The following is a 23,060-nucleotide window of genomic DNA, read 5'->3' on the forward strand; positions in this document are numbered from 1 at the left end:
ATGCAACTAAATTAATCAGAAGATGATGCAGATGGAAACTAGTCATGCGTAAAAAACGAGTAACTGGACCTCAAAAATAAACAATAAATTAAAACTGTTTCAAATAAATTTAAGTATGAGAAGGTTATAAGTTAAACGAGGAGCTTTGGGCAAGTGTAAATGCTTATTTGTCACATATTTCAGATTCCTACCGCATCTAAAATTGTTGTAACAAAGGGGGCTAAACATTTTCAATTTTGTTCTCAATGTACCCTGTAAGTTTAGGTTTTCCGCCGTCAATTTTGTCCCTCGGTTTGGCGTACGTGAACAACGCCCCACTTTAACCTGTCTGTGACGTTTCGCATTTCCCAACTCACTAACAGTGCATGTCACCGCAATACTCGATAGTAATTAGCGTGTACTGACGCCGCATTTCCATTTCGGGTTGGAGAGTAATCATAGTGAAGCACAACGGTCTGTTGGAGTACAGCTCTAGAAATCGCAACGCTCTCCATCAACTCAATGAGATGCTAATTGCGTCCGTCCCACGCTACAGTAATAATTTCGCAGGTCTGAGGTTTGTTGAGTCAATCTGCTTCGTTCTAAGTGAGTCCAGTTCGTCACGACATCACTGCACGATCACTCACGTAACAACAGTTAAATTATATGACATGTTTTGAGTTGTCTATGCGTCTATTTTTTATCTTCATTTTCAGAACAAGGTCAGTTGAGCGTATTCACATGTGCCTAAACTGTAGACATTTGTTTCACCTATTGTTATTACACGTTTTAGTTCAGTTCACGCGACAGAGTATAATACATGCGTAAAAAGAGAAAAATGTATAGAATGAACTTCAACGTTATGTGGACAGCGAGATCATTGGAGATGCAATAGAAGCTCGCTAAGGAAGGAATGGATAGAAATAGGCTCTTTCTTTTTCAAAGGCAACATGCCGAACTTAATTTAAGAGATTTACTAAGAACACAAAAAACATCAGTCTGGATTGAGAATGTGAGGGACACTTACGTCCTGAACTTACTTCTTCCTTCATACAATTTCCAGACGATATTGAACTACTTACAAGTGTACAGAGAAGCTAGAGAATCGGGAATAAAGAGCTTTTTCTTCATGAGTTCTGAGGCCATCCCAGGGAACTTCAGACCACTGGCTGGTTGATGCAGAGTCAATTAGCCTCCCAGGTGGGGTATAAGTACGGATGAGTATTCTCAGCATCATACCAAGATTCGATCGCTTTCCCGTTGCTTGAAACCAAGCACAATGGATAGACAAGTGCGATTCTCTGACGATTTCTGATGTGAATTTCCACCTAAATTTATGAAGCATTCAGTATGTTAAAATAGCACTCGTGGCGTAAAAACGGCATCTTTTAGGCTTGAAGAAGCTCATTAACGAATAGTTTATCTTAGAAGAGGAAGATGATCCAAGTTCTAAAGGACTTTCTCACATCGGAAAGGGAAAATATTGACTTCGTATTAGTATACTGCAAAAGACTCTCACACTCATTAAAGAGAACAATGACACGTAGTATTAGGAAAAGAAAGCAGTCTGCAAAGGGACGTGAATAACAGGAAATACTAACTTGTAGTTAAATGTACGCCGTAAAGATAAGATAGTAGTCAATGATGGTGGCATATTCACTACCGTATACAACTTGATAACTTCTAGTTAGGTACTATAAATTACGAATCTGATATAACCTGGATGAAGGCTAGTATCAGAGGTGAGTCAGTAGTTATGGAAGCGATTACAGTTTCCCGTTCGCCTACAATTCACAATGAGCATCAAGATAGCATAATGTCAGCCGTTTCAAATGCATAAATTAATACCTTTATTAATGCTTTCAAAGAGCGCCTGTCCGCGGATTGTGTACAACTGGTATTAATGTAATTTGGTTCTAAAAACTAGTTGGAGCATTTAGATTTAGAACGCACTGTTGGACCAAATCTCCTAGTAACAAACACCCAAGTAATTTTGGCTCATCTAACATAGAAGTCAGTTGTAGCATCACTGACTGCAGGTGTTACAAGGAATATAAGCGAGATAAGAAATGATTCTTACCTAGCAAGAGTGACAGGAGGCAAACTGCGCATTATCTGAGCAATCAACATAAAATATTCATCTCTGGGCATATTGCCCCAAATGGATAAAATTCAAAACATTGAACCATACAACTTGGTGCAGGGATTTGGGGGCTAGGAAAGATGTAGCATGGTTCAGTGTCTATATTGGAAAGGTTCTATGAAAGCAAAAAGGTGGCTTCATCACAGATTTAACGAAGACAGCGAGTTGGTGACGAAAATGACTGGACGACGCTATAGCAATAGTACGACAAGCGTTTGATTAGGTCTATGACAAGTCTCTGTCAACTGATCCGATGAAAATAGTAATACATTTTGATCAAGAAGAGGATGAAATCATCCATTCATTCTTTCGATAAACACGGCACAGAAACAGATGTCAGAGGGAGGGTCGAAATAATAAAACCGGCATTCAGAAACTATTTCACTTCATCAGATTAGTAATACTATTTTTTGAACCATCGCAGGAACACGTAAACTGCAGACATTAAGATAAGTGACCAAGCAGTAGACACCATCTAAAATCACTGATCAGTGCAAAAGCGTCTGTGTGCGAGAAGAGAGGTGTAGATTATGCTATACAATCTGCTCCCATATTAGCTGCAGCTTATAGAATGTCGCTGGAGAGACGAAAGGTATCAAGCGATTACAAAGAAGCAAGGTGTGAGGCACATTTAATAAGTTAAGATCGCTTACTTTAGTTTCTTGCAACATTACTGAACACAGTTCTTTCGCATAACGAACGTCTTGGGGAAGGAAATGCATCTCTGATAATATCAACATGCCAGAATGAGATTTTCACTCTGCAGCGGAGTGTGCGCTGATATGAAACTTCCTGGCAGATTAAAACTGTGTGCCCGACCGAGACTCGAACTCGGAACCTTTGCCTTTCGCGGGCAAGTGCTCTACCATCTGAGCTACCGAAGCACGACTCACGCCCGGTACTCACAGCTTTACTTCTGCCAGTACCTAGTCTCCTACCTTCCAAACTGTACAGAAGCTCTCCTGCGAAGCTCAGATGGTAGAGCACTTGCCCGCGAAAGGCAAAGGACCCGAACTCCGCTGCAGAGTGAAAATCTCATTCTGGAAACATCCCCTAGGCTGTGGCCTAAGCCATGTCTCCGCAATATCCTTTCTTTCAGGAGTGCTAGTTCTGCAAGGTTCGCAGGAGAGCTTCTGTAAAGTTTGGAAGGTAGGAAACGAGGTACTGGCAGAAGTAAAGCTGTGAGTACCGGGCGTGAGTCGTTCTTCGGTAGCTCAGATGGTAGAGCACTTGCCCGCGAAAGGCAAAGGTCCCGAGTTCGAGTCTCGGTCGGGCACACAGTTTTAATCTGCCAGGAAGTTTAATATCAACATGGATACCACAAACGGGGGATTTTATGAATCTCAGCTCATGCTGTTCGTGCACGACTACTAACGCTCCATAGACTAAAGGTTGTCCTTTACCATGAGTTGCAAAAGGCATGCAATATGGCTCCGCACTGTCGTTTAGCAAATCACAAACTAATTTGACTATCGTCGGATCAGATTATTGACTGGATACAGGACTCTGTAGCAGACCTCAGCACATAGTTCTTAACGACATTAAATCGATAGATTACCGAGGAGACTTCAGAAAGTAAGTCACGCACCACTGGCAGGCCAAGTAACTTACTGAATGCTGAACTGTACTTCTCAGTGACACAGAAAAGTGACACTGTTTTTCGGGGTAAACTCCAAGTCCCTCTAAAGAAAATACGGAACGTTCTACCAATCACTGAATTACTCGGCAATATAAATCAGGTTTTCGGTCACGGAGTCATTCGAGAACTAATGTATGAATGCCCAGAGCGATGGGAAATCTTTTTCTTTCACCTTGCCTTTCGCAGCACATTGGCACATTCTCTCGGTGTCGACGGTTTTCTTTAGCATCGCCCTTGCCCATGTGGCCTTGGTTAAGCTGTTCCCACCGTTCCATTACGGCTGGACGGATCATTGCATTTGGAGCACACAACACTAGCATTTCACGGTGAATTTACATGCAATTCCAATATTTTGTCTACAAGAATTGTACACTCTCTTGCATTTCAGCTTTCGACGTCGTTTCCAATTGCTGCGCCATTTCGCCTCCACACTGTGAGGCACCTGTTATCGATACTCCAAAACAGAAGTGTGTCTCCCTGTCTGCCGAGAATCCGGAAAATGTGATCTCTTAGTGTTGGACGACATGTGTAACTTACTTTCTCGGGTATTCAACGATGTACGTGTATTAGAGAGATCAGTGTATTCGAAACAGTACTAGTCACTGGATATAACCGGCATAATAAATCTATCAGGGATGTTTTAATCCTTCTATAGCTGCCGAAGGTGTCGGTTGGTGATGCGACTGTTAAGTGGAAACCGAAGCAAGAACCACTGCTAAATCGAGACCAGACTCATACTGACGGACGAGGACCGTCACGCACCTCGAATGGCGGTTGTAAATAATCGCGTCAAAGCGACGGCAGGAATCGCTCTTAGCTTAACTACTAGGGGTGGAGTCAATGCTATGCGGCACTATAAACACTACTGGCCATTAAAATTGCTACACCACGAAGATGACATGCTGCAGACGCAAAATTAACCGACAGGAAGAACATGCTGTGATATGCAAATGATTAGTTTTTCAGAGCATTCACACAAGGTTGGCGCCGGTGGCGACACCTACAACGTGCTGACATGAGGAAAGTTTCCAAACGATTTCTCATACACAAATAGCAGTTGACTGGCGTTTCCTGGTGAAACGTTGTTGTGATGCCTCGTGTAAGGAGGAGAAATGCGCACCATCACGTTTCCGACTTTGATAACGGTCGGATTGTAGCCTATCGCGATTGCTGTTTATCGTATCGCGACGTTGCTGCTCGCGTTGGTCGAGATCCAATGACTGTTAGCACAATATGGAATCGGTGGCTTCAGGAGGGTAATACGGAACGCCGTACTGGATCCAAACGGTCTCGTATCACTAGCAGTCAAGACGACAGGCATCTTATCCGCATGGCTGTAACGGATCGTGCAGCCACGTCTTAATCCCTGAGTCAACAGATGGGGACGTTTGCAAGACAACAACCATCTGCACGAACGGTTCGACGACATTTGGAGAGACAATAGCTGCGGGTACCCTTGACGCTGCATCACAGACAGCGATGGTGTACTCAACGTCGAACCTGGGTGCACAAATGGCAAAACGTCATTTTTTCGGATGAATCCAGGTTCTGTTTACAGCATCATGATGCTCGCATCCGTGTTTGCCGACATCGCAGTGAATTCACATTGGAAGCGCGTATTCGTCATCGCCACAGTGGCGTGATGGTATGGGGTGCCATTGGTTACACGTCTCGGTCACTTCTTGTTCCCATTGACGGCACTTTGAGCAGTGGACATTTCAGATGTGTTACGACCCGTGGCTCTACCCTTCATTCGATCCCTGCGAAACCCTACATTTCAGAAGGATAATGCACGACCACATGTTTCAGGTGCTGTACGGGCCTTTCTAGATACAGAAAATATTCGACTGCTGCCCTGGCCAGCACATTCTCCAGATCTCTCACCAACTGAAAACGTCTGGTCAGTGGTGGCCGAGCAACTGGCTCGTCACAATAAGCCAGTCGCTACTCTTCATGAACTGTGGTATTGCGTTGAAGCTGCATGGGCAGCTGTAGCTGTGCACGCCATCCAAGCTCTGTTTGACTCAATGCCCAGGCGTATCAAGGCCAGAGGTGGTTGTTCTTGGTACTGATTTCTCAGGATCTATGCACCCAAATTGCGTGAAAATTTAATCACATGTAAGTTCTAGTATAATATATTTGTCCAATGAATACCTGTTTATCATCAGCATTTTTTCTTCGTGTAGCAATTTTAATGGCCAGTAGTGTAGGAGGGCTCTTTCTTCTCAGCCTTTGTCCAGTAACAAAATGATTTATTTATACTTCTCTGCGTAGTCGGCTCCCCGACTTAGGCATTTGTAATAGCATGGTGGTACCAACTTACAAAATCCTTATCATAGAAGGCAGGTGACTTTTGCTTCGGTCAATTCCTTAAGCTGGTCCGCAGCTCGTTGTCTTGGCTGTCATAGCCAGCGTTCTTGGAGGGAACCAAGTCTGGCCTGTATGGTGGGTGCTCAATCATGTCGCATCTAAATCGCTACAACATGCGGCAGAGAATTTTCATTAACAGCAAAACGCGTAACGGTTATGTTATATGGGCTCCATTAAATCAGGCGAAACGCCTCAGCAGGACTTGAGTCTTGAGGGAAGACACTATTTTATAAGCAGCTTTAGGTACTCACTGTGTGTACAGAACTGCGAACTGCGACGTCACCTACTAGACTGGCATGTTAGAGGCACTGAGCAATACATCTGTGCAAATCTTCTCTCGTTTTTCACTGTAGCTTTAATTTCGCGACCGATCGGAGGCTGAAAAAGAGACAGCCCTCGTAAATATTTGGCAACGTCAAAGTCTCTAGCGAAATGCAAGAAGATCTAAAGAAGATTGACGATTGATGCAACGAACGGCAGTTGACAACGAACATAAATGAATGTAACGTATTGGGTATAAATAACCGTAGACTGTCATTACTGTTCGATTAGTCCTTTGCGATAAATTACAAACAGTAACGACTGTAAAGTGCCTTGTAATATCAACAAAAAATTGGTTTTAGTAAACCACGTGACAGGCTAAGATTCATTGGAGGAATCTTGACAAGCATAATCAATCAACGTAAGTATATCTAACGATACACACGGCTGTCCGGCTCTTACGTGTTACTCGTCACTCGATGACCCTTATCTCACTGGATTAATAGAATAAATAAAGAAGACTGAACGAAGACTGATGTATTTTACCATGGGTTCGCTTGACAGGTATTATAGAGATCGAACAGAATCCTGTCATAGAGAGAAGTGTTGTACATCAGGCTTATTGTCAAAATTTCGAGAATGTCCTGCGTTCCAAGGAGAATGGGCCACATAATGTGACTTTCTTAGGCGTTAAGTCATGCGAGATAGCTTCAGCGAGAGAATGAGAGTGAGTTGAACTCATACAGAGTCTTACTAGTAGCCGTTCTTCCCACATACCATTCGCAAATGAACTGAAATATGGGAGTAACGTGATTTTTGGAGCGTAGAGATAGTTCTAGGCTATGCTTAATTGATCTTTACTTAGAAGTACGCCCTTAGCGGTACCTGTATTAATTTGGTGGCCGCTTTTGTAGAGTAGCAGTAACATTACAGTCTTAGTTCCTGAACAGCTTTGTAAGATAACTTCATGAGATGTGACAAACACTTGTAAGTATTTTTCTGCATTTAAATGAAACAGAAAATCAAATGGTATATTTCCAAAAAGGTTCACTCGTGATATGTTCTGCAAATCATTAGTGTCGATATGACACGTTGCCCCATTGCTAATAATCTAGGTACTGTAAAGTTTAAAAATTAAAGCAGTTTGGTGAATCGGAATCCCCACCACTTTAGTAATGAGACATCTCGGAAAGGAGGAGCAGGTCCACGTCAAAAAGTTGTTAATCTGGGTTCAAACGCTAAACTTCTTGGCGACCCGCAGAAACTGCAGCGTTGGTGCTCTGCGTAAAGTTCTTAATGGTCTTACTGTGACCCCATTACTAACTTTAGAAATGGTCCGAGTGCGCCTGCAGTTCACGTGGAGACAGAGTCAAGATGTTTCTTCCTGCAGCGTAAAGAAGAAATCCCGTAAGTTGCATTATAAGGATGCACGATTTTCTCTTAATTGCCTTGTGCGAGAGGTACTAAAAGGTAACGCTAAAAGAGTTTAATTTAAAATTTTACCTAATATGATGTGGAACACTGTGACTGGGATTATTAAAGGTTTTGGGAAATAACTGGAACCAGTCGCCTTTTGTGATAGTCCCAATTTTATTTTACTACGATCAGTTTCAAGTCGCCTAGAGACTCATAATCAAACGGTACACAATTTTTAGTGGTTGTTTCTAGCTTGGTAGAAGTCATTGCGTAGAGTTACTTGTTACCAAAGATTTAATCTTGGTTAACAAATCACTGTGGGAAACGTCATTTGTGTTCTACGACTCTGCTGTTTACAAAGCGCTACACAAATTTTGTCACAGGCAACAATTTCGGCGTGCCTTTTAGATTCATGCAAACTGAGCAAGAAGAGAATCAAGTCGGTATGAGTGCAGAAATCAAACAAAATTTCTGCTTATTTTGATGCAGATGTGGTTTCCCTCTGAGAATTACTGAAACGACTTTGCGTTAATTTCTGCACTCTCTTTCATAAATAAGACGTAAGACGGATACGCCTTCCGACAAAGTGTAGATTCCCTAACGCTATGTTATGATTAACAATACCGAATGGCAAATTCCGAGTGCTTCCGATATGTCATAAGAAATCGCAAAAGATCGTCTTCCATCATTCAGAATTTTGATGAGTGCTACATAGTCGCAAACAAACAGTCTCAGTGTAATGGCACTGTTAAAATCCAAACTCATTCACTAAGTTTCCCGTTGTTGCAAAGATGGATGCACATAACGTGCTTAAAACTAATGAAACACTATGTAAAAAGAGAGCCCCACGATAGTTATGGCAGTCTATGGTTTCATATTTTTTGTAGAAATATATGAGAGTTTTACATTTTAACTTGATTCAAATATATTATCTTAATTAAAATAAGTGTGCAGGAACATTAAACATTATAGGACAAAAATGATTTCGTAGCTTTTCAGACACCATTAATTTCTTTTATCCTTAACGTTTGAAAGCACTAAGTATTCTGTTTAAATTACGTGAAATTAACATAACCAGCGTTCACCAGTAGTTGGTTAAAATATCTGCTGTATATTTTCTTCATTAAGGTCCCTTTGCCGTTAATAGAAATGTGTAATATCCAATGGCATTTCTTCCTGACTCATTTAACAATATTCCATACCAATTTTACTTAAAGACGTCGTGATAGCGTTTAAGGTTAACTTTATTTATTTGAACAATCCTCTATTCTAATTTCGACGGATTGGCTATTACCAATAGTGCAGAATGAAAAACCTTGTCAAATAAGAATCATCAGGTATATGTGCATGTCGTCATCCCATTCATGCATTGTGTCTTTAGCTGTGCTAATGAGTTGGGTGAACGCAAGTTTTGAGATGTTCTAAAGCATGAGTGTTTTGCAATTTATTTACTCTTGATAATGACTGTACAGCTGAAATTACACTAATGGATTGTTCAACTAATGAATTTTATAATTAAAAGTAACCATAATGTCTTTTACAAAATTTCAAGCGGCTTTGAAGCTTGTAATATGGCCATTGGCATTTATTATTTAATTATCTAGCTTTATTAATAAATGTGACCTTCAGCATCAGACTACCCAACGCCACATGATAAGAAAATTTTAACTATCCATTGTACTAATATTTTATTTTCCCATGCACAGGCTGAAATCTGGAAATCAGACAAATATAAAACTTTTCAGTTGGCCCCAGAACCTGGTAGTAATCATTACGAATAACTTAAACTGGAACGGTCACATAAATAATGTTGCGAGGAAGGCGAACCAAAGACTGCATTTTATTGGTAGAATTCTTAGAAGATGCAACAAATCCAGTAAAGGGACTGCCTGCACTACGCTCCTCTGTCCTCTGCTAGACTATTGGTGTGCGGTATCGGATCTTTACAGGAGGTGGGGTTGATGGAGGAAATGGAGAAAGTTCAAAGAAGGGGGTTTATTTTATATTGTTAAATAAAAGAGAGAATGTCATAGACTGATACTTGTGTCGGGGTGGTAATCATTCAAACGAAGTTGTATTTCTTTGTGGTGAAATCTTTTCACAAAATATCGATCTCCAACTGTCTCCTTCAAATGCGAAAATGTTTTGTTGACGCCCATTTATATAGGGATGAATGATCATCGTAATAGAATAGGAGAAGTCAGAGTTCACTCAGAATGATTTTAGTCTTCATTTTTTCTGTGCGCTGTTCAGTAGTACAATGGTGCAGATATATTGTGAAAGTGGTTCCATCAACCACCTCCCAGGCCATTAAGGCAGTTTAAAGTAGTAGATGTTGTGTATTGCATACTGATGTATATATCTCATAGTTAACCATCTACGTCAATGTTTATATTCTAACCTTCCACTCCTAAGTAAGTCTCTACATTTTATACAACGTATAGACTCTCGTACTTGTCATGTATTATGTTTTTTTTTTCAGATTTGCTCATGCTTTCTTTGTGGTCATTTATTCCTTGATAGTTTTGGGGATGTCTTCACGATGGAGTACCTTAATGTCTTCTTCGAGTGCCATGGTGCTTGTAGCTAGAATACTGATGGCCATTGACATGCTCTCTACATTCAACGATTGTTCAGCCTTCGCATTATTTGCATTAATATGCTGATCAGTTTACAATTTGTATTAAACACTCTAGTAAGGCTTTCAGTTTCGTAGTACAAATTTTAAGATTTTCATTTTTTTTTTGAGTCTTCCTAATGTGACTTTTAAGACTTTCACTGATAGACTCGACTTTTGCAATAACATATAAACGAATGTTTGGCTTGTTCATCGTCCCCTCAGAATAAATGCATGAGATGAATTTGTCCATGATACACAGTGTAATGACACAGTTACATACTCGTACATATTCTTTTAAAAAGGAAACTTCTGGAATTTTTGCCTATAACACCCATCATTCAATTTTCATCTTTTATCAACAGTCAAAAACCCAAGCTGGATTTGATTCCAACAATCTCCACATATCATTACTAATCCGTTGAATGTCATGTTAGTTGCTCCATGTGCTTCATAAATGTGTTTTAAAGTAATTGTCTTGTGTGAAATCTCTACTATGTTGTGCATTATTCCTTACCAACTGCTTCAGAATTCTAGATTATGTGTGACTGAAATAAAAATAACTCCCATATGATGACTGAAACAGCTGTATTTCCATTTGATTTTGGTTTTCCACAGCAACATTGTCTACAGTAAATACATTGTTTGGCTTTACTCCTTCTGAATGTGGGATATTTCTGCTTTTGCTAAATGCCATGCAAGTTACACCATCAGTGTTGGACAGTATTTCCTTAATAGCTGGTATTAGGACTGAGATAATGTTTTTGAAAATACATGCATAAACATAACGGGAATCTCATCAGGGTACGTTAGCAATGGTACAATAACATTTGCCTTGATACAACCTGATAGACAGATATCAGTCACATATTATCCGGGAATGTTCCATGCTGCTTCTTCTTCTTCTTCTGGTTTTTGGAAGAATTGCACGATCAGTTAGGTACTATGAAGTCCTTGTGATGAGAGTGTTGCATCCATTCAGCCATCATGATGACTTTACGTTTCATTTAGCATAAAAGAGATTTTTACAGAGAAAACGCACATGCATGTACCTCTTACACTTTCTTCATTTGTGCACTCTCACGTAAAGTTGGATATATGAACATGATTGTATAAGAACATAGGTTAATGTTCACATATAACATGACAGTTTAATGCATATTTTCACATACTGATGCAGTGCATCATGTCCTATAAAACTGAGTGACGACTTCTTCCAAGAAATTTGCTTCACTTTCTCTACAAAATTCGTCCATATGTTCTCATATAATCTGTGTAAATGTGGCTGCTACCTTAATGATTTTTCTAGGGGATGCTGGATTTCATAAATGGCATCCAGATGAGTGCACTCTCATTCATTATAAGGTTTTACATTTAGTGGGAAGTCTCTAGCATCACAGAGAGTGTTTCAGCACTTGCTGTGAACATGACAGTAATTTACATTTAAGTATAACGTAGGCGAAGCTACTCATTCTAAGATAGTGTCATTTTCACATCGCTATACCAAGAACTTTCAAAAACCACCGCTCTACATAACTCATGAATTGACATCATTCCCGCACTAATGGAATTACTGTCACTGCTGTTTAAAGTGTATTTTGAATTAAACAGCACTTTTTTCACACCAGATAGTTGCGACTGTTTTGCCTCACCTGCACAAAAATACTGATAATGAGTTACCCGTATATACAACTATATTTTACTACTGTCATCATCATTACAAATACTTTCATCTTTCATGACGACTGGATTGAGGAAGGGAGTGTTGTTGATGATGCATATCTCAAGCTCTTCACACGCACTGAGAGTTCTTAAGCGACTGCTGAAACATTTCTCAGTTATTGTTAACATCATTCACAACAGCGTATACAACGTTAAAACACGAAATATGTACAGCTATAGGATTTCTGTTTTCGGTATATAGGAAAGATACACTGAAATCAACAACCCATATGTTATAATTACCTATATGTCACAATTACTCGTTCTGTCACTGTCGATACTGTAGAATATGAATAGTGTTATGGTGGTGGTGGTGGTGGTGTGTTGGGGCTTATGGGCGCTCAACATCGAGGTCATCAGCGCCCTGACACACATTAAAAGGAACGAATGTGGACAGACCTAAGAAAACTAAAGCACACACTCAAAGAAAGCAGGAAAAGAAGGAAAATGCTACATAAGAAAGTAAAACCTATGGAAAGGGGAAACATAGCAACAAGAATGTCACAGGAAATTGTTATTGGCTGGCCACTTACATAAAATAGGGGCGAGCTAGTCACACAGTGAGAAAATTGAAATCCTCTCCCTAAAATCTTTGTAAAAACATTTGACAGGGCACAGAACTTTAAAACTTTAACCACATTCGTCCGAGTGTTGCCTAAAAGAGATGGCAGGTCCGCTGGCATGTCAGCCGCGACCCGCTGGTCAGAAAATAAAACGCAATCCAATAAAACGTGGCGCACAGTGACCTGGACGCCGTAAGCACCACACATTGGAGGGTCCTCTCGCCGGAGCAGGAAGCCATGCGTCATAGGGCTGTGGCCTATTCGAAGCCGAGTGAGGAGAACCTCGTCCCGTCGATGGGGCTGAAAGGTAGTACATCACACACGCGTTGTGGGCTTGACTATACGGAGCTTCCAGCCACTCATCCTCCCACCGACGCATGACCCGTGAGCTCAACAGCGAGGTGAGTGCGTGCAAGGGGATAGCACACTGAGATACTTGTGGGGCGAGACACGCCTCCTTGGCTGCGAGATCTGCCCTTTCATTCCCAGCAATGCCAACATGCCCCGGAACCCAGCAGAAAGATACAACTTTCCCCAGTCGCTGTAGTCTGAGGAGGGCATCCTGGATGGTCTGGACAATTTTGTCTGCCGCATACAAACGTTGCAATGAGTGAAGGGCACCGAGTGAATCGGAACAGACAAGAAATTTAGGAGAGGAAGAATGTCTCATGTGCTCCAGTGCCCGCAAGATCGCAAACAATTCTGCATTAAAGACAGTAAAAGTCTGAGGCAGTCGGACCTTGAGGACACGATATGGAAAAATAACTGAGCAACCAACAGAATCCCCTTGTTTCGACCCATCCGTAAAAACAGCTACATAGTCGTGGTGCTCAGATAAAATGGCAGAAAATGCTGCATTAAAAACGGTGGCAGGAGTGCAATCTCTCTTGTACTGCAATAAATCTAAAATCACTCCGGGCCTCTTCAGTAACCAGGGTGGCAGGCGGTTAAAACCTTGGATTTTGGGGTTGTACAGACTCCACACCGAGGGACTCTAGTACACGTTGCACACGGATCCCAAACGGCAACGTAGCCCGGGGACGGCGGGAGAAAAGGCGGTCAAGAGGTGGATGGGCAACAAGATGGTGAGCAGGCGATCTGGGAACTGCAAGAAACTTACAAGCCTGGCGCACCAGCAGGAGCTGCCGCCGGATGGTAAGTAGCGGTTCGCCAGACTCAGCACAGAGGCTGGGTACGGGACTGGTCCGATAAGCACCCGTGGCCAGTCGAATCCCAGCATGGTGAACAGCGTCGAGGATCCGCAAATAAGATGGCCTCGCTGACCCATATACTGTGCACCCATAGTCCAGCCGTGAACGCACAAAAGCTCCATAAAACTGAAGGAGACGCGCCCTGTCCGCGCCCCAAGATCTGTGGCTGAGGCACTTGAGGATGTTCAGTGCCTTCAGCGTTCTGGCTTTCAAGTCACGTAGGCGTGGCAGCCATGACAACCTGGAGTCAAAAATTAGGCCCAGAAACCGCACTATGTCTCTAAAACGTAGGACAGTATCCCCCATATGCAAGGCAGGCAAAGTAAAAAGACGACGAGAACGATTAAAATGAACACAAACACACTTTTCGGCAGAAAACCGAAAAACCGTCTTTGCAGCCCACTCCTCTAACCGCCGCACTGTTAGCTGCAACTGACGGCTCACGGTTGCAACAGTGGAGGAGGAACAGAAAACGGTAAAGTCGTCCACAAATAAGGAGCACTGTACTGGACTCCTCACTGTAGACGTTATACTGTTGATGGCTATGGCAAAGAGGGTAACGCTTAAAACACTGCCCTGGGGGACACCGTTCTCTTGCTCAAAGCGATCAGACAGTGTGTTACCAACGCGGGTCCGAAAAAACCGCTGAGACAGGAAAGACTGAATGAAAATCGGGAGGCGGCCGCGAAGCCCCATTGATGCATTTGTGCAAGAATACAGTGTCTCCTTACTGATATCAAAGAAGATACCGATACAGTGATGCTGGCGGAGAAAAGCCTGCTGAATAGCCGCCTCTAGGAGGGTCGGGTTGTCGATCGTTGACCGAAATTTTCTGAATCCACACTGAAAGCGGGTAAGGAGCTGTCTGGTCTCTAACAGCCAGACCAGACGCTGGTTAACCATCCGTTCCAGGGTCTTTCCGACACAGCTTGTCAAAGCGATACTACGATAACTACCGGGAGACGTGCGGTCCTTTCCTGGTTTGAGGAGAGGGATGAGAATTGCCTCCCTCCACGAGGTGGGGAACACTCCTGTCTGGCATATGAGATTAAAACATTCGAGGAGGATTTCCTTTGACGCCGCTGGCAGATGTTGAAGCATGGAGTACCGGATGCGGTCGTAACCTGGTGCAGTGTCAGAAGTCTCAGTAAATGACGATTCAAGTTCACACATGGAGAAAGGGGAATTGTAGGCCTCAGAACTGTTCGACCGAAAGTCCAAGGTCGCTCTTTCGACAGTCGCACGGTAGCGACGAAACGCTGGATCCTGATTTGCAGTGGCAGTACTTTGTGCAAAATGCTCTGCCAGTGTCTGAGCAATGGCTCTGGGTGTCGTTTGGAGGCATCCCTGGTTCAGGACAGCAGCTATTGGTAAACGTCTATGTTTACCGGAAATCCTCCGGATGGCTTCCCATACTCTTGTGGAACAAGTGGAACGGTTGATGGAGTCCAGGAACTCCTGCCATGACCTTTTCTTGCTCTCTTTAATGACACGGCGTGCCCTGGCTCTCGCGATTCGAAAGGCGGTAAGATTGACCGCTGTTGGGCGTCATTTAAATCGGCGAAGAGCCGCACGCCTGTCCCGGATGGCTGAACGGCACTCTTCTGTCCACCAAGGCACAAGGCGCCGCTTAAGAGTGCCAGAAGACTGTGGTATGGACAGGTCAGCAGCATGATGGACCACAAGCGTGATGTGATCCACCCATTCCTGTACGTTATTGTGGCGGTCAAAGACAGCCAACCGAGTGAACAGTTGCCAGTTAGCCCTGCCAATCATCCACGATGGTGGCTTCTGCTCCAGCGATACACCATCCAGGAGATGAATGCGGATAGGGAAGTGATCGCTGGAATGAAGGTCGTCAATGACCTCCCAGTGAACAGAGTCGGTGAGGGTTGGAGAGCAGAAAGATAGGTCAATGGCTGAGAATGACCCCGTAGCAGTAGAGAAATGAGTCGGAGTACCTGTGTTGAGGATGCACAACACTTGCGATGTTAGGAGGCTCTCCAAAATTCGACCTCGAGCGCAAAGAGAAGTGGAGCCCCACAGGACATGATGGGCATTGAAGTCTCCCAGGAGGAGAAATGAGCGGGGTAGTTGGTCGATAAGATCTGTGAGAGCGTCTAAGGTCATTGCATCCAGAGGGGGTAAATAAAGAGAGCAAACAGTAAGCCTTTGAGGTGAATGAATTTCAACTGCAACTGCTTGCAGGTCAGTATCCAGGGGGAGAGCAGAGGAGTGGAGGTCATTATTGACAAACACAGCGACTCCACCTTTGGCCCTTTCTCCAGTCAGGTCATCTTTGCGATATGACGTATAGCCCCTTAGTACAGGAGCATCAGATGGTTTTAAATGCGTTTCCTGTAAACACAACCACAGGGGTCGTTGCCGTGCTAGGAGGTTCAGTTCCTCCACATGTGCCCGGAATCCATTCATGTTCCACTGTATATTGGGAGCCATCTATCAGGGTGGGAGTACCTTCATTCTCACTTTCTGTTGGGGAGGAGAGCCCACAACAGGTGGAGGATCAGTTTTGGGGCGAGATGATTGCCCCAGTCTGACATCAACCTCCATCGCCTCAGAAGAGGAGTCGAGAGAGACGTCAGAGAGAATGACATCCACATCAGGAGACTGTATAACTGCAGTCTCCTTTAGTGGGCGAGTCTTCACCTTTGTCTTTGGCTTCGATGTTCTGGCCTGAGGTGGCATTGGAGCCAAAACCTCAGATGCAGTAGGGGGTGTAGCAGCGCTGGGCAGTGCACAAGACTGGACAGCTACCACGGCCTGGTCAAAAGGCCGGGGGGGAGCAGCAGGCTTCACAGGAACGGCAGCAGCACACGTACATTGACAAGCGCAGGTGCTAGTGCTGACAGTAGCAACCTCCGTTTGTGTAGCGGCATCGGTTTTCAAGACTGGTTGTTTGAGAACGGAAGAAAAGGAAGCAGCGAACGTGGGCGGCTGCATGGACTTGTAGATTTTCTTCGCCTCACCATACGGGATGCGTTTTGTAGTTTTTAGTTCCTGGATCTTCCGTTCCTCAAGGAAAACTCTGCATTCCCTACTCCACACAGGGTGATCGCCAGAGCAGTTGACACACTTGGGAGGAGAGGAGCAACCAACTCCCTCATGGGCGGCTTTACCACAATTCCCGCAAGTGGCTTCCTCTCTACAGCCGAGAGTAGTGTGTCCAAAGTGTTGGCATTTAAAACACCGCATGGGGTTGGGGTAATAACGCCGTACACTGAGACGTAGGAAACCTGCCTTCACATGCTCTGGCAATTTGGTGGTGTTAAATGTAAGGATAAATGAGTCAGTCTTTATGAGAGCACCATCCACCCGTTTCATAATGTGTTGCACGTCGACAATTCCTTCCCGGGACCATTCAGCCTTCAGTTCGTCTTGGGGAATGTCAACGAGATCTCTGCAAGTCACAACACCCTTGCTGTAGTTCAAGGTGTTCTGAAATTCAGTCTCTATCGCAAACTCCCCAAGAAATTGTGCCTTCTGAAGGTTCTGGACTTGCTGGAAGCTAGATGTTTCAACCAACAAGGTGCCATTTCGCAAGCGCTTTACAGATTTTAATGTGCCAGCAATACCTTCTAAGCCCTTCTGTATATAAAATGGCGAAACTTTTTCAAAACTCCCATCTTTTCTTTTAATTACGAAAAACACATTCTGCGAAGCAGCATGCGTTCTGTTACTACTACTTGAATCAGGAGGACTGGCTACACGAGCCCTCTTGTTGGATTGGGTGTTAGAACCCACCAGCGGTCCACCCTTTCCGCTGGCAGGAGAAGAATAAAAGTTCGAGGGTTCCATCTCGGTCCCACGAGCAGCTAGGGAACTAGAAGTCCACCTAGACAGAGCCCCGCGTGCCTAGGTAAGCCTTATACAACTGGGGCGCGGCAGGTGCCCCAGAGGTTGCCCGCTTGCGACTGTTCCACCCCAACAGCCATGCATCTTATAGGAGCGCCGCAGGCCGTAAGATTGAGGGGTTTTTATAGAGGTTTACCTTCCTCGCAATCTAGGCGGTCAAGCCAAGATTACCATTCCCCGCAGCACACAAGATTCCACCACCGCGACATGCGGTGGTCGCTGAAGCATGTCCGGGGGTTACGGTGACAGGAGACTGGCGGCGCTGACCAGTCCCCAGCTCAGGACCCCGGGGTCGCCAAGCCCGTACTCAGCAAATGAATGCTGAGCCCCTGGGGGGAATAGTGTTATGACACTTGATGTCAAATCTGATAAAAGCAGAGTGATAGAATTACCTGTTAATTTGAGTGATGGCAACGAATGAGAAATGCAAGTTCTGACCTTTGAAGCATCTTTCAATACCTTGAACTCATCCATTAAGCCAGTTCTAAAAGACAATGATCGTTGGGAGATGTTGGTGTTTACATGAAATCTTCAAAGTCCGGTTGTCCTAAGTACTCTGCAACAAATTATTCCTTAAAAGTGTAACGATGTTACAAATGAAAGTCGATGGATCTGACGAAAAGGAGAGTGTTAATGCATTTTACTGGTTTGAGTGGCTTCAATCTAAAAGTATGTGGACCTATATTTTGAAATTCATGAAAATTATATAAAAAGACTGTCACAATTAGAATGCGATTAACTATTATCTGTTTCCTAAATAACTGATCCCCCTCTCATTTTTTTACTTCACACAGCTTTCACATATTACCTCAAGTATTTCAGACTCTTGTGTTTATTTCTAAGTATGATTTTTGCTATAATCATTATTATTGGAATGTTGAACGTCAGACTGAAGGCAATATATTAAACTGCATTGTGAGGGCTGTAAAAGGGAACGAATAAAATAATTTCTTTTCAATATATTACGTGCGCTTTTCTCGTTCTTAAAATCGTTATGAAATGTATAGTGACTTTAGCTCAATCAGTTGGACTACCCTATTTCATATGAACCTTAGCAAGTTGCATAACGTCTGATCTGCAATAATTGTGCATATTTATGAACTTTTCGATCATATTAGAAGTTAAAAAATAAAAAAATAAAAACAGAATTGGTGTAAATGGAACAATTTTGTGGTATACATCACAGTTTTTTATCGAACTACTACTACAATCTGTAAACAGTTATCATCCACAGCAATATTATATGAATAATTGTTTGTATGCTCCTTAAATCTGCCTTGAATTGTGTTCGAAACAATAGGAGTGACAACATAATCAGCGATTCCATTTGTAAATTCTGCTTCGATAGATTCAATACCTGCCTCTCTGTCACAATCCGAAGTGCACTGTAAAAACCACACGGTTCATAGAACTTGAATGATGTAAATAAATGCATTGCGAAGAATCTCCAGAAGTTAACCTCAGTGTTGGAGCACCATACATGTCGATGACGGAAGCTTTCTTGCCGAAGATGTATATATCCAGAGGAGGATGAGACGAGTCACACTCTCCCAGCATCTGAACCTCGGTGAGTTCCATCATGTTACGTAGTTAGTCCTGCTCCACGTCAATAAAATGCACTTTAGCCCTGCGTTGAACATTAAAATTTCTATTATTACTTTTCTGTCTCTCTTTGGTACTATTCCTGCATTTACACGTCTAGAATCTGAGTCAATCAGTAGATAAATAATGGTGGAACAGCAGTGTTCTGAAATCATGTAGCTGCAGCTTGGTGCGTGGTAGTGCAGACATTGGAGATAGTCGAAACTCAGCGTCTGTCAATTGTTTGTCCAGTGCTGGTTTTCAGGAATGGATTGATTTTTACATTCGACTGGTTGGGTGTCTTTTTCTTTCTGGAGCTTGCAGATCTTAGGTAAAGCTTCATGATGATCAATCTTCGAGTGCGGTGTACAGAGAACGAGCACCGAGTCCATCTGATGGCTGATAAGCCCAGATGCTAAGATGAGTGAGAGTTCTCGACTGCATTGCTATGGAAGCTGGAAGAACTATTGGGTCTGGGGATTGTGGGGTGACTTTTACAACACTGCACATATCCGTCATCTTCGTGACCGTTCGACCTTCCACCATATTGGGCAGCTATGTTTGATTATCTTGGTCAAATTGGACACCACCTTGGGTCTTAAATTACCCTAACTGGGTAATAAATTGAATCCTAAATCACCACCTACACACTGCTCCATTTGGATAAAACGAAGTATTTTCAGAAATTAAGTGTACTAGATTTTTATGTTCTTTTATAAAAAGTGTATTTGAAAAAGTTGTAGATATTGTTTACAGACTTGTTAATTGCTTTTAACGTAATCGCCATCCCTTACCATGTCTGTGATGAGCTGAGGCACAAGTTTCTTTATGCCCTCCTCGAAGAATTCTCTCGCCAGCTCGTCCACTGCAAATTTAATTCCACCCATGTGTGTCTTCAGGAAGGAGAAAAGATGATAATCTGAAGGTGCCAGTCAGGTTTTCTAAGTATTTCAGAATATCATTGTACACTGATTTTCTGTCCTAGAGTTAGCAATTCGATCAAACTGATTCCCTTTCTGTACCAAAACATTAGGACCAAGATTCTTTTGCCCGAAATTGTGCTTCTGAACTTCTTAACAGATGGAGAATTGGTGTGATGCCTCTGTAACGACTGTTGTTTTATTTCAGGCTTGTAATGAGCCACCCACATTTCATCTCCAGTCACAATAGAGCTCAGTATATCCTCACCTTCCAATGCAAGCCGCTCAAGGAACTCACAGGCGCTGCTGACCCGATTTCTCTTGTGCTGCTCTGTTAGCTGTTTTGGGACCCATCTTCCGCATAGTTTCCTATAATTCAGCATTTTGGTGTGTGTCTCGTAAACAGAGTTCTAGAGAGTTGTGGAAATAATGAAGAAAGTTCACCTCTTGTCAATTGGTGTCCTTCACAAACAATTTTCTCATCATTTCGCACCAAATCATCAGTCTAAATAGAACGTCTTTCACTCTTCTTTTCGTCATGAACGTTTGTTCTGCCACCACTAAACTGCTTAAACATATTAATTCTGTTTGTAACACCTTCGCTGAAAACCATTACTCACACTAGCATACAAGCAGTCATTACACTCATTTTTTGTACGTTGACGGACCGGGGAGACCTTAATAAACAGTGGAAAAAATATCGTTTACCGCACGATTTACAGTTGTTCGCAGAGTATACATGTGAAAGCAACTCTGAATTATAATTGGTGAAACTCAATGCTCAGCTAAAGGCATATTTCACGTTAATGGACTCATCTGTGGCTTCTTGAACACTTGGAACGATTGTTGCCGAATACTGGGACACAGTTAAAGGCGTCACATTAAGTAATCTGATTCACATTCGAACGCTGAATAAATGAACCGCCAGTTTAAAAATGGTTATTTCTGCTTTTAAATTTTCTTTTTCAATCCTTGCTAGAGGATGACGCCCACCTAGATGTGCGCTGCCTGTATTGACTCTATGGTAGGTATTATTTTTGTCTATCACATTTTTCGTATTTGTGATAAACTTGAATGCGTACGTTGTTTTCTTCCTGGTTATAATGATTTATAGTACACTTTTAAGTTTCAGACTGCTGATACTAAATTATATTTACGACCTTAACAAATGCAGTAGTCGTGTAAAGCATTCCAGATGGCGTCTCTATGTGTAAATTTAATTTATCATTTTTTGCAGTGGAATACGACTCGTAATAGTCTAAACGCTCATAAAAGGTTCATGATCTATCGACGTCTTCCACAAACCGCAGAACAGATTTGACCTCCCGAAATTCGATGTTATTTTACCACAGACAGGGCTTTATCATAGCAAATCCCCAATTATTTTCAAGTAGTTTCTGTTGCTATTGAAAAGAAACTGTAGCAGAACAATCACATTAGTAGATTTTAGTAATGTGACTCCTTTCTAAAATTTACTTAGGGATTGAGCGTCTCTGCAGACTTAAAATTCGTAAATTTTTATAAATCATATAGGTTACCCTTAGTGTGAAACGACTCATTAGAATCTCGAGCGGTAACTGGTATGTTTTATGGAACTATGTGTCTACCCATTATTTCAGTAAACTTAACAAGAACAATTGCCAGAAGTTGTCAGTCTGAAAGTAGGGGATGGATTTGCAATACACCTAAATGTAAAATGAAATGAACTTTTCAGTAGGAGATTAGGAATAGATGTACACTCTACCCCTTATCTGATTCTGATCGTCTGAAGCATAGAGATTATCCCATTAAACCATTGCTTTATGTCCTCATAATTTTATCGCACTGCTGTTAATCGAAATCTCATGTGCTAAATCAAATATTAGTGGTTTATGACTAAATAATATCGCACTAATGATCCACTCGAGGTAATGGAGGAGCCGTTGTTGTTGTCTGAAAGCAGATTGGGTGGACAGCGAGTAATAGGAATGGCGTGCTGTGGAACCAATGACGTCTGACCATCATCAGGCTAGCCTCAAACATATAGAGGCTTTACGAGTTAAGAAAATGGATTACAACGATTCCTGGCGATCTCAGGAAAAGATAAACGTTTCCCTAGCGTTCCTTTAATGGATTATAGATGTTCCACAACCTGCGAAAAACCCATGTTTAAATATAGAAACTGAATCTTCTTTCGTGGAACATAACAATGACTAAAACTGTTGGCTGTAAATTCCGCCAGTTATGCAAAGTTTCTTCATAGTTACTACACATGTTTCAGCACCTCTGTGCTATCATCAGTGGGTTTCTGTTTTATTTAACCTGTAATGTGAACATTTTTACTAAATGATTACAAAATTACAGAAATATATAGTTCAAACAATATTTCAGTAATTTTGTAATCATTTAGTAAAAATGGTCACTTTACACATTAAATAAAACAGAAATCCACTGATGATGGCACAGAGGTGCTGAAACATGTTTGGGAACTTTGAGAAAACGGTGTTTGCATGACTCGGGGCCCTTACATCCAACAATTTTAACTGCAAACACTAAAAACACAAGTAGGTGCAAATCCAAATGATGAATATAACAGTGACTATTTTATTTTGTGGAGGTGATGGTATTCGGTATTTGCTCTTTAAATTCTTGTCTAACATATAGCAGAATGACCCTAAATATTACATACATGTGGATGGAGACAGGTGAGTTTGGCGTTCAAAGGAAGCAGGAGGGAACTTCAACACACAGATTTTCACTTGAACAGCCAACTGGAGAAGACAATG

This window comes from Schistocerca serialis, chromosome 2 (assembly GCF_023864345.2).
Source record: "Schistocerca serialis cubense isolate TAMUIC-IGC-003099 chromosome 2, iqSchSeri2.2, whole genome shotgun sequence".
In the NCBI taxonomy this organism is placed as follows: Eukaryota; Metazoa; Arthropoda; class Insecta; order Orthoptera; family Acrididae; genus Schistocerca; species Schistocerca serialis.